Here is a 16,527-nt window from a genome sequence, read left to right on the forward strand (position 1 = left end):
GGGGTAGTTTGTGAGGGGCACTATATGGATGATGTATGGGTTTAGAAGTAGGGGTAGTTTGTGAGGGGCACTGTATGGATGATGTATGGGTTTAGAAGCAGGGGTGGTTTGTGAGGGGCACTGTATGGGTGATGTATGGGTTTAGAAGTAGGGCTAGTTTGTTAAGGGCATTGTACGGGTGATGTATGGGTTTAGAAGCAGTGGTAGCTTGTGAGGGGCACTGTATGGGTGATATATGGGTTTAGAAGCAGAGGTAGTTTATGAGGGGCACTGTATGGGTGATGTATGGGTTTAGAAGCAGGGGTAGTTTGTGAGGGGCACTGAATGGGTGATATATGGGTTTAGAAGCAGAGGTAGTTCATGAGGGGCACTGTATGGGTGATGTATGGGTTTAGAAGCAGGGGTAGTTTGTGAGGGGCACTGAATGGGTGATGTATGGGTTTAGAAGCAGGTCTAGTTTGTTAGGGGCACTGTATGGGTGATGTAAGAGTTTAGAAGCAGGGCAGATTGATTTACTTATTTGCATATTATGATGTGTCTGCCTATAAAAGTACACAGAAACATCATCCAATCCTATAGTACAGTTATACCTTAGAGACGGCGAGGCAGAAATGACCAAAATAAAATGATTTTTTTATAGGTTAGGAAATGTTTATGAAAGTTTTAAGCAGAACTGCTATGTTTCATTATTTCCAAGAAACACATATTAAATATTAATAGAAAAAAATATGATTTGGAGGCTCTTTAATTAAAAAATATATATAAATAAATCTAAGTATCACAAAGTTGAAGAGTTGAAAGGCTGACAAGTTAAGATAAATGAAAAAGAGTGAGTTATCATAACTTATTGCACAAATGATTCAGTATTCAGTAAATTATACTTATATGTTTAATTTTAGGAATATTACAATAAATAAAAATAATAATAAATATAAATAAAAATACAATAAATAAAAATAATAAATTAATGAAGTATCAAATCATCTAGGGAGGAAAAATGGCTTTTTATTGCATACAATATGATATGTCGCACCTCTAGTCTTGACCCCAAATCTAATACACATCCATAATAATAATTGTTTGTGTGGGCTACTATTAATACGTAACATTTTGCAACATAGCCTCCGTATTTGCGCCCCTGGTCCTGTGGAAAATCAGCTCTATAAATAAGCTCGCTGTATGTTATTGTTGCCGCGCACCTGTCGCAGCGATTTCACCTCTGACAGGAGCCGTAACTCCTCCGATCACCTCCACCGCCACCTCCACCCAGGCCTCTCTGAGACCGGTCCCTGTCACTGATACCATCTCCCTGCCCTCTGTGCTTCCCTTCCAGCCTCTCGGACCCCCCTCGGCCCAGCGCGGGGAAATGTAGAGCGCGGCGTGGGGAAGACAGACGGATCACTTGCAGCACTTTCTGCACAAAGAGGTAACTGTGTCCTCCGAGTCCTCAGAGATAAATAAATACAGACGCAGAGAATCCGCGGAGAATGCGCCGTCTAACCGTGACCCTGAGCACGGTCAGGCTCCGCCCACTGGAAATTCTGTTTTAGACCTTTCTAAACAGGCGCAAGTACCGAGTACATACTGCCAAGGTCAGGGCAGAGGTTAGCTCTTAAAAGCGGAATTAAAAGTTATTGCTTTCTACTTGCTTCTGTTCTAATGCTGTTTATATGCATGACTATATATTTATTTTGCATGACACACTATAAAAATATTAGTAGCTTCAACTCAAAAAGCAGTCTTAAAGTTTTATGCTTATTTTATGTTTATTAACTAGTTAATAGGGGTGTGCCATATCGTATCGTACACGATAATATCGTAAAAAATTTTAAATATCGTGAACGATATTATACCCTAAAATATCGTGCAGATTAAATCTGTCCAGTATAATTAATTAATTTTACTTTAATTCTGAATATATATGGAGATATTTGGAGTGTATTATTATTATTATTATTATTATTATTATTATTATTATGACATTCTAGATCATTGACTTCTGTTACAAATCTGATACAATTCATGTATTTTTTAATATCTCACTTAGGGGTGTGCAATATTATATTGTATGTAATAATATATATATATTTTTTTCTAGCAGTATATAGTGTATTTTTACATTTTTGTTAAGTGTTTTGTTATATCGCCAAGAGTATTGTTATCAAGAAAAAACAATGAAATATCGTGATATTGTTTTAGGGCCATATCGCCCACTCTTTCTAGTTACTTTGCCTCCCGATTTCAAGTCTAATTTGGCTTTGAACTCCTTGGCTTTGGTCTTTAACTCAGTAATCCAAGTTTACAATGCAGAAAATGTCTTAACATGCATTATATTCACTTCAAGTTCTAGTCATTTAGTTTAACTTAGTTATATAGGTTCCTGTTGCGACACATGCCTGCACATGTTTTTTCTAGGGATGTCAATTTTAAAGCATTAACGCACATAGTTAATTAGGAATCATAACGGGCTGTTATAATTTTTTTACGCAAATTAATTACATCACCAACTTTGACCCCAAACCAGATTTTGGTCTCGGTCCAGTCACAAATGCACCATGGTGATCCGCCATCAAATATACTTATTTTTAATTAAGCTAAACTGCTGATTATGTACAGTTTAATCTGATATAAGAGACCACTTAATGATGATGTTTTTCCTTGATTTTACCAATTTGAAAACCTCTGGAATATTATAAAAAGGAAGATGGATGATCACAAACCATCAAACCAAGCTGAACTACTGCTCAAATTTTTGCACCAGGAGTAAAGGCATAAAGTTATCCAAAAGCAGTGTGTAAGACTGGTGGAGGAGAACATGCCAAGATGCATGAAAACTGTGACTAAAAACCAGGGTTTATTCACCAAATATTAATTTCTGAACTCTTAAAACTTTATAAATATGAACTTATTTTCTTTGCATTATTTGAGGTCTTTTTTGTTATTTCAGACATTTCTCATTTTCTGCAAATAAATGCTCTAAATGACACTATTTTTATGTTAATATGTTAATTTTACTTAAACATATACCTATAAATAGCAAAATCAAAGAGACTGATTCAGAAACTGAAGTGGTCTTTTAATTTCATTTCATTTTCTTGTTTAGTTTGTTGTTGTTTTAGGCCAAATCTTATTTCAGAGTATCTTGTATTTATGTACAGGATCTACAATGCTTTTGAAAGGGAAACTGATCTGAGCTCAGTTGGATGCTCTGTTTAATATCACCCATACTACTTACTACCAGCCTTTGTTTAACTGGTGTGTTACTGGGGAATAGCTGAAGTCACTGTAGGTAGAGGTAGTTTTTTGATATGATAATTTTTTATCAGCTGGGAGTTTGTGGCGTAGAGCAAACATATATTTTTACAAAGTACTTGGCAAAACTTTGCACACCAAGCCATATGAATACACGTACTTTTACATCCCTGCTGTCAACCTACACTATGCTTTTGTTGTCATCATCATCATCATCATCATCATCATCAGGAGCAGCTGTGAATGGAGTTTCAGTTTCAGGCTGTATTTTGTCATAGTCTTTTGTGTCTGAAAGAGCTGCCGTTCAGCGTATCTTTAGACTATGTGCTGAAGCGAAATCTCTCTGCGGATTGCCTCTAATAATCTTGCATTACTAGATGATGATATAATATGATTTAAAAACATTAGTGTTTGAATAGCGGCTTTGTGCAGCACGCTTTGAACAAAGGCCTTTTGATTCAGAGCCAAAGAGTCAAACTGTAATAAGCTTAGTGGTCTGTGTTAAAGACAATGGAGGTCACGAAGCCCTGGTGCACTGAACCACTGCCCATAGGTCAGCTATGGGCAGTGGGCAGTCTGTGCATGGCATGTGATTGGCCTGTAAACGAAGTGTACATGACCTGTGATTGGCCTGTGCATGATGCATGATTTACCTGTGATTGGCCTATAATTGGCTTGTAAACAAACTCTACATGACCTGTGATTGACATTAAAATAGACAGTACATGACCTGTGATTTACCTGTGATTGGCTTATGATTGGCCTGTAAATGGACTCTACATGACCTGTGATTTACCTGTGATTGGACTTTAAACAGACTGTACATGACCTGTGAATAAACTGTGATTGGACTGTAAACGGACTGTAGGTGACCTGTGATTTACCTGTGATTGGCTTATGATTGGCCTGTAAACAAGCTGCACATGACCTGTGATTAGACTGTAAACAGACTCTACATGACATGTGATTTACCTGTGATTGACCGATGATTGGCCTGTAAACGGACTGCACATGACCTGTGATTTACCTGTGATTGGACTGTAAACAGACTCTACAAGACTTGTGATTTACCTGTGATTGACCAATGATTGGGCTGTAAACGGACTCTACATGACCTGTGATTTACCTGTGATTGGCTTATGATTGGCCTGTAAACGGACTCTATATGACCTGTGATTTACCTGTGATTGGACTGTTAAAGGACTGTACGTGATCTGTAATTGACCGATGATTGGGCTGTAAACACACTCTACATGACCTGTGATTGGCCTATGACTGGCCTGTTGACAGAATGTACCTGACCAATGATACGGCTTTTGCTTATGATTGCCCTGTAAGTGGACTGTACATGATCTGTGATTGGCTTGTGATCGGCTTGTAAGCGGACTGTACATTACCTGTTATCGGCCTGTAAACGAACTTTACGTAACCTGTGATTGGCATATGATTGTCCCATAAACAGAGAGTACATGACCTGTGATTTGCCAGTGACCGGCCTGTGATTGGCCTGTGCATGACGTATGGTATACATGACCTGTGATATGGCTTTTGATTGACCTACGATAGGCCTTTGAAAGGATTGTACATAAACTGTGATTAGCCTGTGATTGGGCTTTAAACATACTGACCCTACATGACGTGTGATTGGCCCGTGCACTCCAAACTGACTGTACTTGACCTGTGATTGGCCTGTGCACAGTAAACAGACCATTCTTGACCTGTGATTGGCCTGTAAACTGTAAAGAGTAATTAATAACAGTTAATTCCATTCACTGTCATAATATTCAGAATATTGGTTATTATATTGCACATATATATATATATATATATATATATATATATATATATATATATATAATGTATAATATTACATGGTACATGCTGTTAGATTAGCATGGTTTATAGAGTGCAGTTAGAAGCATGCAGAGGCCACACTGACAATGACAGAGATGGTATTCTCTGTCTCAGAAGCAAAAGAGTGTTATTGCATTATTTTGCTATTAAAGATAATAGAGGATAATCCTTTATTATTAATGCAATGTGGAAAATTACTTATTCATACATAAACATAATTATGTTAGTTGCATAAACGTATTTCACAAATTATGTTAAAATCGTTTATCGCATTAAATCCTGTTACAATATATTGTCTATTATATAAAAGTTATCGAGACAGGTTTAGTTGACTAGATCCCAAAGCTTTCTGCCACCAATCCCAATCCAAAAAATCGTCCTTCCCAAAATACATATTACTGTATTTATATTAGGGCAGTCATATGTAAAAACATTAACGCACGAGATTAATGTAATTAATGTCAGTAACTCGTCATTATTTTCTTAATGCAATTAATTATGTCACCATGTTTGACCCCAACTTCCGCCGTAATCTGCTCCGCAGTTCGCTTGTGGTAAGAACGTGATCTGGTCTCGATCTGGCCCAACTGTCAAATATACTTTTTTAAAAATGAGCTTAACTGCTGATAAGGTGTAGTTTAATCTGATATATTAGTCAGATAATTTACTGCTATAAACAAATGCTGTCTCTGCTGCTCCACGCTGTTTACACACTAAGAGCGTGTGCAGCGTGTGCAGCGTTCACTGCTTGCAGCAGTGGCACATTTTCAGCGTTCTGTGTTTAAGCAGCTTCACACAGCACAGATATACACAGTTAAACGCAGAATCTTCTCACTGTATTTACTTTCATGCTCCCATGCCAGACAGCTCTGACCAATCAGAGGAGACAATGTGCTCGTGTGGTTTATTGGTGCGCATTTAGGTGCGTTTAGGTTTGTGCCTGTGTGAAACCAAACCAAACAGAGGGAGAAAACTCTTCAAGTAAACAAACTCTTCTACTGATCCAGACCATAGAAACCAAGAACAGGTGTAAAATAAAGCACTTTTATACTATAGATGTTTATAATAAAGTAAAAAAAAAGTTTCCTCTAACAATTTTATCATACATTATTTATTACTTTATCTCCCCTCAGACATAAATACTACTATTAAATTGACACCACTAATATAAATATAATTTCATTCCATTTTTATATTCATTCTTTTATTTACATTTAAATATCCACTAGAAAACTTGTGTTCCAAACAAAACACAGAATCACAGAATATTTTAAATCAATTGACACCCCTCGTTTATTTGTATTTTGTTCTACAGTCACAATGTCATTAGTTATTTGGACTTTTTTGACTATTTGACAGAGTTTTAAAGATAAAACTGGGAAAACTGAAACTGTCTGATGTGCAGAAGATCAGTTCTCTATTTTCTTATGAAAACATAAGCTTGTTGTACGTGCTGTAAAAGCAGAAGTCTTTTACTGATCAGACGCAGTGTGATGTTGATGTTTTGCTGAAAGCTGGTAGTGAGATCACCGCTACTCTGATGGGCGGTCCTGGTGGCATGACTGTGTTGCACATGACGGGTTCATCATATTGGGGAATTTTTTTAATCATGGGACAGGACATTTCTTAGAAATTCTATTTAGTCTCTTCACATTGCTTTCCAAGTTTAATATAATAATTATAGATTCAAATTGAACACAATTTTTTAAGAAATTATAACACAGTCCCATTATCGCTGTTTATTAAAAGATTTTAAGTTAAAGGTGACAAAATACGATCTGATTGGTTATAAACACACTGTGAGTAAAAAAAAATAGTTCCATTGCTGATCTGTTTGTAGCTGTGCGGTTTGGCTTGTAAGCGCTGTATCATTGCTAGGTTGCCTGTATGTGGCGGAGATTTTTTTCCCATTTTCTCCCCAATTTACATGGCCAATTACCCAACCCACTCATTAGGACTCCCCCTATTACTAGTGATGCCCCAACACCAGTTTTTTTTAGTTTGACTAGCACATGCCTCCTCCGATACATGTGAAGTCAGCCACCGCCTCTTTTCGAGCTTTTGTTGATGAGCATTGCTGAGTAGCATCACAGCGAGCTTTGAGGAAAGTGCAGCGACCCTTGGTTCCGATACATCAGCTCACAGATGTCAGTTTAGGAGTGTGAACAGTTCAGACGAATGACAAATAACAACCTAAGCTAAACATCATATTTGAGGAGAAAATTTGATTCTGCCCTCTTATACCTGCTGTGTGAATGCAGATCTGGTTGCCAAAGTGCTGTAGGAACCTTGTTCAAGGGCACTTCAGCCATAAGTGTAAAGGAAAGAAGAGAAAGCACTGTTCCTTTACTCCCCGCCCCCTCTTTCTACTGGCCCAAGCCCACTTCTCTAACCTTTAGGCCACTGTTGGCCGACAACAGCTTACTGCCCTCAGCACCAGTGTGTTATGTTGGCATTACAGCCTCTATTCCCCACATATGCTACGCTGACAGCACTAACACCCAGATAAATTCCACTGGCTAGCATGAAACAACAAGTCCATCTAAAGCACTTAGATCTCCTAAAGCATGCCCAGAACTTTCCAGAGTACAACTGGGGGCAGGACCTCTGTTACACTTATTATGTATTATTGTAATATTCTATTGGTTTGTGTTATAGTAAGTGATTAGACATTGTGTCTTGCCACAAGAAGGCATTCAAAAGTATTTCCCTTTCTGCCCTATAAAAAGGCTTTTAGAGGCTTCTTTTGGGTAGTGTACCTCTTGGTGAGAGATTGTTGACTGCTGGAGATGCCTCTACGATGCATGCAAAGACATTTAGCTCAATTTAAAATACTTTCAGGGGGGGGAGGCATCATTGTACCGATAGAAGCAGAATGGTATTTTTGATTAATTGCCTGCCATCTAGGCAAGGGTTTGCAGTGGTGCCGTGAATGAAAAACCTGGACTGCTACAGTCTGGAACTGAACTGTCTTTTGGGAATAAATCCAGATTCAGTTTGGGATCAATTATTTGAGACCTCAGATGGAGACCTCATGATGAGGGCTTCAATCCTGCCATAGCTGGAGTGACAGACATCTCCAAAGATTAATTTGATTTGGAAAGTCATCGCATTTAACAGTCAGTCACCCCTAGTAGTAATAAGATTGACACTAAGAACGTCCGGCATCTACATGTGTCGGCTCTAATGGTAGAGCTGGCTTCCAAATGGCTTTGGCATTTTTCAGCAGGGCTATGCTCGCCCATATTGATTAAGGGTATCCCAGGAATAATGTGTCCGCCAATTCGCCTTACGTCTTTGGCCTGCCTAGTCAGTCGTTTTATCGCCAATTGATATTTTATGGGATCAGTTGGGAATCCAGCTTCATCCGCCTATGGTTGTGCAGGATCTATAAGTTCAGTTGCAACATCTGTAGGCAGATGCGCTCGGCCAAATCTTGTATTTGGGCTAAAGGTGCCCAAACATGGTACTGGAGACTCCTTTCACTTGTACAGGTTCCCGCAGTAAACGTATCCTTTCACTCTATGCTTCTTTAAAACCTCTTGGTGCAATATTTTTCCGCCAATCTGTGGTTCTCAGCATCGCTGTAGTCCTCTGTTTGCCGTGACACAAAAGAGGAAGGAAAAGGCATGTTTGGTTGCGCAGCCAAAACTGCAGTCAAATGAGTTTTCCACCCACTCAGGACCCAATCGGAGCGTTCCAGAACCTAGACCCTTCAGGTCTTCGATTGTGTATACTAATATTAGTAGCCAGAACCAACTTGCCAGTTTATATTGTGGCACAGAAAGTTCTCTGCTGTCTGCAAACGTAACACCGCGCTTCAGCCACCCCTCTGAGTCCTTGTTAGAGTTGCCTGATACCCTAGTGGAACAGGGCGTCCCTGAAAAGAGGAACAGAAAGTGAGGAGGGGTTATTTTGGGCCGGCTTGCCTCACTGCTTTGCTAGACGGGGTAGGGAGGGAGTGAACGAGGGAGACATGAGCTGGGAAAGGAAGATACCCTGCCTGTGGCTATGGGTGCCAGCCCCTGAGTGATGGAGAGAGAGTTGAACAAGCTAGGACTTGTCCAGTATAGGGGAAAATAGGGTGGAATAGTGTAAAATAAAAGCACAGTATTATATTTAAAAAAGGAAAGGGAAAAACCCATAGTAAAAGGTTCTTCAGTGGTTCTAAATGGAATCATGATCGTTTTCACACTTGTACTAAACTGAAGTCCACATCCAGATTTAGTTCTGGGCTTGTTTGGGGAAGAAGCTCCTTATTGCTGGCTTTCTTTCACACACAGTACATAAAAGTAAACCTCTTGGTGAGATATCGTTGACATTGAACCAAACAACTCTGTGATTAGGTTTGAAAATGGTGGGAACACATCCTAAACTAAAAACTTTATCATTTTGACATTATCCCTATTGACCTAAGTCCCTAATTTACCAGTAGAATAACCATGGATTTAGTCATGGCAAAGTGGAATCAATGACGCTAATAAAAATGCACATACTGTGTCAAAATAAAAGTCATCAAGCCAAATAAACAAACAGGCTGTTTAAAATAATAGTCACTAAAAAAGTAACAAACTAATTTAAAATTTGATTAATATAAATGAACAAACACACCATTAAACTTAAAGACTTGGAAACAAGTACATGGAAACAGGTAGACCATGTCAAAATAAAAGTCAGTAATACCAACACAAATACCAAAACAGAACAAATGAACAAACACACCAACACACCATCAAAATACAAGTCTCTTTAATACAAGGGAACAAGACAGAACATGTCAAAATAAAAGTCAGTTATACAATCAAACAGACCATTTCAAAGTATGTCACTAATAAGAGGCGTGTTCAAGATGTATCTGTGTCTTACCTTGGTGGTCAGCTAGAATAACAGCTATGGATAAAAGCTGATTACTATTAGGAAAAATTCTAAATTATAAGCATTGAGTATTGTTAATTATTTTCATGAGAGGAAATTATATTAAATCAAAATGTTATTATTTTTTTAAACCTACCTGACCTACCTAATATTTAAATGGTAGTATTAATATAAATATATATTAATTTAGGTCGGCATTTTCCCCTTTTACAACAACAACAAAACAATAATAATAATAATAATAATTAGGGCGATAAATCAAGCTTTCTTGTTTTAGTTTTTGAAACAAAGCAACAGTTTGAGGGAATTTAGAGAGAAAATATAAAAATATATATATTTAAAATATCAAATACATTTTAGTGCTTTACATTAATAACATGACGAATGACACAAAGATCATCACAAGATCATTATAATGTGCATTATTAACGTTGTATGTCATCATAAAAGTCCCTAATACAGGCAAACAGTTGGACCATAGCAAAATTCGTAACTAATACAAACAAACAGACAGTGTCAAAATAAAATGTACTAATAGAATATTAAGTGTTTTTTCATTTATTTAATTTAAATATATATTTATTTAGTGAAACACTAAAAACTAATACCTTACTCTTCCAATTAATTTATTAATTGATCAATAGTGGGAAAAAAATCAGGTATGGAAATAGTGTTAGTTGCAGCCCTAATTTTAATGTATAAACCATGATTAAATGGTTCTTAATGTATGTAAAGCTCCACAAAGCTATTTATAGATTTTTATAGTTTATTTTTGGAAAACTGTCATGTATGAATTGATACTGTGTTTTTGAGAATCAATTCACTATTGTAAAACATGATATAAAAGAGATACTTTCATATATCTATAATTTCTTACACCCCTTTTGTTTAGTACTATCGCTGTAGCATTGTGTAGACTCGTTAAAATATCACTCATTAAAAAGCAGATTCACATGCTTCTGTTATTTGTCAGGATTCTATATTTAGATATATATTCATTCCATTGCCTTTTCTAAAGAGATCCCATGGGGAACTCTTCACACTTTGCACAGTAATGTTTGTTGTATATAGTGGCCTGTAGTATTGGTTATAATTCCCCTTTTATAAAGATCTGAAACCAGTTCTAGGCTGCTGTACTTTCAGCTCTCTGGCGGATTCTGCTCCTGGATCAGTGTGCCGGGCACCACCTTTTCTTGGCATGGAAACCGCTGCAGCCTATTACCCACAATCCAGTTAACTGCAGCCCAGATTTAGCAGCATTAAGCTGGCCTTTCCAAAAAGCCACTACTCAACATGGAAGTGTTGGCAGCTATAAAAAGCATGGCTTATTAACACTCTGAGACGGCTGTGTGTATTTTGGTAGGCCTGTGTGTAAGTGTGTGTGTGGTTGTGTGTGTTAACCTCGGCCTGCCCCTGTTCCTCCAGTGCTGTGCTGTATTATAAATAAAGTCGTTTTTCTGGAGTTTTTTCTCGCTCTGCTTTGATGTAGACATGCTGTGATATGGGGTCGGTTCCAACAATGGGCGACTTGTTCTGCTTGGCGCTTTTGGACGTACTCGCATTCAGTGTACTCTGATGCCGGCATTCCGTACGGGGTGGAGTGGGAGAGCGTTGTGCGACACGGCAGCGTCACTACGGGAGGCGGACTGCGAAAGCGAACTGGCACTGGTGTTGTGAGCCGGGACCCAGTGCGACAAAGACTGGGAATTCTGCAGAATATTCAATAACTTTCTGGTCTTTAGGTCTTTAGGTTTCAGTTAGACTACTGATGCTTGGATTTCTACTAGCTTAGAACTTTGCTTTTGGCTTTGTATGTATGATGAATGAAATAAAAGGTACCTGTTTTGTTGGAGAAGCTTTTAATGGATTGTAAGTTAGATGTGTATTTCTAATTGTACCCCATTTTCTCTCCAATTTGAAAGGCCAGTTACCCAAACCACTCATTAGGCCTCCTTCCATCGTTGGTAATGCCTCCAACACTAGCATGCCTGCCTAGAAGTGCTGGGGTCTTGGGTTCAAGTCCCTTTCTGGGTGGAACCGGCACCGCTTTGGTTGGCGAACTCAATTTTGAACCATTCACCGTGTTTCCATCAACAGAAGTAGGTTCATGAACCAGAGTTCTTTAGGTGGAAAGTCGCTCTGCGTTGGTTTCCTCCGGTTACTTTGGTTTCTCCCAAAGTCCGAAAAACCATGGAGGTCAACTCAGTTAGATACTCCAAATTGTCCTGGTATGTATGTGTAGGATGTAAATGTGAATGTGAATGTACGTGCCCAGATATGGACTGGCACTGTCCTGGGTAAATGTTGTTGTGCCCGATGCAGTTCTCCAGGTGGGCAGTCGTTTCCGGTTGAGAGTACACTGTACGCAATTGGCTACCTCTTCTCACCTATGTTTTGTGTGGTGAATGTAAATGGATGTGTGTAAAATATGTTTGTAAAGTGTCCTTGGGTTTCTAGAAAGGCGATATGTAAATGTAACTTCAATGGCCAGTTGTGCTCGCTTAGACTCTGGCTGCTGATGGCAGGTCATAGTGGTGACACGCTAAGGCCTCAGCATTTTTTATGCAGAGAGAAAGTTTGCATGGCTTCGACAAACAATGTATAGAAAGTGCAGAGAAAACAAACAGCTGCAGACTTCACTCAGGGGCTTTGTTCACTGTGTCGTGCACGTGGAAGCTGGGCGAACTTTACGGCTTGTGAACTGTCGAGAGAAAGGCACATTCGGCTTCTTGCAAGGCTCACAAATTGTGTTGTGCATGAAGTATGCAGAGGCCTTTAGGCTGCTGAGCATTTTTAAAGAAAATGTCCAATAGCTTGCTTTACACCGTGGTTTGTACCTTACAGTGTGATGCAATTTACCCTAAGCAAGGCTTTTTTAACCCATGTTGTTCCAGTGAAGCTGCAGCATGGCTGACCCCATACTGAGAATGTCTTGAGAATAATCAATTATTTACTTTAATAAACTGAAATCTGAAAACGGATACTGTGATAGGACCAGGAGGGGTTAAACCTGGGCCTCATCTGGGTTGTACACTTCACATAGGGCCCAGATGGGACCCATCTTAGATGCTGTAATGAAGGGGTTCACTTGGGAACATGTGGGCATATGAATATTCTTAATTCTCCATCGCTCCCAGATACCAGCTTGATGCTCCACTCTTCACTCATGGTTAATAATAAATCAGATTACACCAATTAAACACCTTGCTATCGATCTGCCTGCCCAACCCCAGGTGGTCCAAGCTTTGAGGCTGATCTGCTCTTCTGAATCTGGCCAGCTGTGAGCCCACCATTCCAGAGCCAGTCCGTCCCAGAGCTCAGCATCTGCTGGACTAGAGTCAAAGCTCTGGCCACAGCCTTGGTGACAAAGCCTGAGAGTGTCCACTGACCGGACAGCTCCACAAAGCCGGCAGTGTATGTCCCCCTCCCCAGTGTGCCACTGAAATGTACACTGTGGGCTAAATGCTGCTTCAGTGCTATCTCAATAGGAGCTGCCTTGCTTATTGTACCTCGTTTACAATAAGCTTTTCTCCATAGCCGGCCCTGGTTCTCCCTGCCCTGTTCCTTTCCCACCATGGCCAGTGATAAAACCCTAAAGTGTCTCAGTGACCAGGGGGTGTTTATAATAGAGGTGCACCAAAATTATTCATTTTTAACCAAAGAAATTGGCTAAAAGACAAATTCTGAATGATCAACATGCTAACATTTATTTTTTTCCTTCATATGTAATAAATCAAATAGCCTACATGTATTTTTGTTTTGCATTTACCTCAGCTGCGCTATTTTAGTCATATGTTTACCCCAGTAGAGGTATTTTAATCATATATTAACCACAGTTTATGCATTCTAATCATACTTTTACCTCAGAAGAGCTATTCTAATCATACCTGTACCTCATAAGAACTATTCTAATCATACATTTACCTCAGAAGAGCTTTTCTTATCATAAATATTCTTCAGCAGTGCTATTACAATCATAAATCTACCTCAGTATAGCTATTCTAATCATAAATCTACCTCAGTATAGCTATTCTAGTCATAAATTAACTTCATTTTAGCTATTTCAATCATAAATCTACCTCAGTATAGCTAATTTAATCATGAATCTACCTCAGTATAGCTATTCTGATCCTAAATATACCTCATTATAGCTATTCTAATCATACATTTACATCAGTATAGCTATTCTAATCATGAATCTTCCGCAGTATAGCTGTTCCAATCATAAATTTACCTTAGTATAGCTGTTCCAATCATAAATTTACCTTAGTATAGCTATTCTAATCATGAATCTACCTCAGTATAGCTATTCTAATTTGAAATCTACCCCAGTATAGCTATTCTAATCAGAAATCTACCTTAGTATAGCTATTTTAATCATACATTTACCTCAGCAGTTCTATTTTAATCATACATTAACCTCAGTAGTGCTACAAAAGTCACTTATGAAAGAATTATGTGTAGAAAAGGGCAGCCAGTCTTTTTGTAAACAAACAAATGCTAATATTATGTTAGCTCAGCTAATATTACTATCCTATCCCTGCTAATTGGATAGTAAAGAGGGGGTAATCTGAGTAAACTGATACAGTGCATGATATGTGACCGTAAATGGTTTCTTTTATTTTGTTACATTTTTGAATAGAGCATAAAAATTAACTTAAACTTGCTGTTTGTCAGCTTTTCCTTTGCTAGTGGATTTGCAACTGCAACTGATAAAATCCTTATGTAGGAGGAAACACTGCAATATAACTTTAAATAAATTAAATAATTGTTCTTTATAAATTATTCTGTCTGTTCACTTGTTTGGTCAAACACAATTTAATTTTTTATTTTTTTTACTATTTTTTCTTTACCATTTTCGACCAAAATATTTTGGTTGCAAAATATTTAATGCATCCCTAGTAAAAAAACACTAAATGTAATTAATTTTAAAAGGCCCAGCCGTCGACCATTTCTCCACATATCCCGTCACAACAGATCTTATACAGCAGGACGGTTAAAACAGCACAGTCATGGCTGTTTGCCTCAGTTTCCAATAGCGACCTGAAAAGGGGAACCGGTGGAGGTAGGGACTCCCCAGCTCCTCAGCTGAGACTGGGTGTGGGCCGCTCTGGGGCTGGGTGGGCGTGGGAGGGGGGGATATGGCAGGAGGATGTTTGGGGGTGTTTCCCGCACGGAAAGGCCTTTCACATGAGCGCTGAAAAACACGAGGACCACATGACACTCACATGACTTCCCCAATCACAGAGCTCGTTATGCTGCTCAGTTTTGGGCTTTATTTATTCCGGCACTCGGCCCTCACTGTACCGCTGGCACACGCTCTGTACTCCATTATAGTACAGTCATGTATGTGTATATGAATTTTATTAGTGGCGCTGGTGGAGAATTGAATGAGATGGATGGTTCCAAAGTCAGTATGTAGAGAGGTCTGTTACAATAATAACATTATTTAATTTATCATACAATATATAGGCAGAACCTTAAAATGTTTTGCGGGCCATTAATGTAAATATTCTGGTATTTTTAGGTTATTTCATTCATTTTGGATATTTTAAAAAATAAGTAAAAAGTTTTAAAGACACCCCCAGTTTATTTTTTGCCATTTATGTTGTTTAAATCCAGTGAATGACCTACAACGGTAGAAAATCCACTGAACTTGAACTCTATACATATATTAGCAGTAAACATATCAGGGTTTTTAAGTGGAAATTTTTTTTAACTAAAAATGGAAAAAACGCAGCACTGAAACTGTAAACTGAAACTGTAAGCACTAGAAAGAAATAAAAAACAAATATACAAAAAAATCATATTAATTCATATTAATAAGGTTAAGACTATTGCTGAAATAAAGATAAAAAATGTAATCATTATCACTTAAATAATGCAACTAAAGATTTATGTTAATTTATAAAGAAGGTCAATTCTAATAAATACATTGTTAATGAAGTAATTAAGTTCAACCAATCACTTAATCACTGTCATATTGTGTTTTGTTGGTTTTTGTGCTTGGATGATAAAAATGTTCAGTATAATAATTCCAATCAATAATTCAATAATTCCACTTCATTGGTGGAATTCTGAGGGCTCTGATATTTAGATATTTAAAAAAAAAACACTGTTTATTCACACTGCTCACTACTTTGAGCTACTTGTTAATGTTGTTTAAATGCCTGTCAGGAGCATAAGCTAAAGTGCTGTATTTAAAAAAAAAAAAAATATATCACAATACATACAGCTCTGGAAAAAAATAAAAGACCACTTAAAAATGATGAGTTTCTTTGATTTGACCTAATTGAAAACCTCTGGAATATAATCAAGAGTAAGATGGATGATCACAATCCATCAAACCAAGCTGAACTGCTTGAATTTTTGCACCAGGAGCGGCGTAAAGTTATCCAAAAAGCAGTGTGTAAGACTGGTGGAGGAGAACATGCCGAGATGCATGAAAACTGTGATTAAAAACCAGGGTTATTCCACCCTGAAATATTGATTTCTGAACTCTTAAAACTTTATGAATATAAACTTGCATTGTTTGTATTATTTGAG

General features: G+C 38.0%; 1 protein-coding gene across 6 annotated transcripts in view; it reads left to right on the top strand.

The window, feature by feature from the left end:
* Nucleotides 1-16,527, top strand: part of tfeb (transcription factor EB) — an 87,400-nt gene that overhangs the window by 34,119 nt on the left and 36,754 nt on the right. For 3 of the 6 annotated variants that reach the window (XM_007247755.4, XM_007247757.4, XM_022682715.2), the window contains exon 2: nucleotides 1,334-1,426. The exons of the other annotated variants lie outside the window; for them this stretch is intronic. The gene's annotated coding sequence lies outside the window, so the exon portion shown is untranslated. The remainder of the gene's footprint in view (nucleotides 1-1,333; nucleotides 1,427-16,527) is intronic. 6 annotated transcript variants of the gene reach the window in all.

Source organism: Astyanax mexicanus, chromosome 24 (genome assembly GCF_023375975.1).
Source record: "Astyanax mexicanus isolate ESR-SI-001 chromosome 24, AstMex3_surface, whole genome shotgun sequence".
NCBI lineage: Eukaryota > Metazoa > Chordata > Actinopteri > Characiformes > Acestrorhamphidae > Astyanax > Astyanax mexicanus.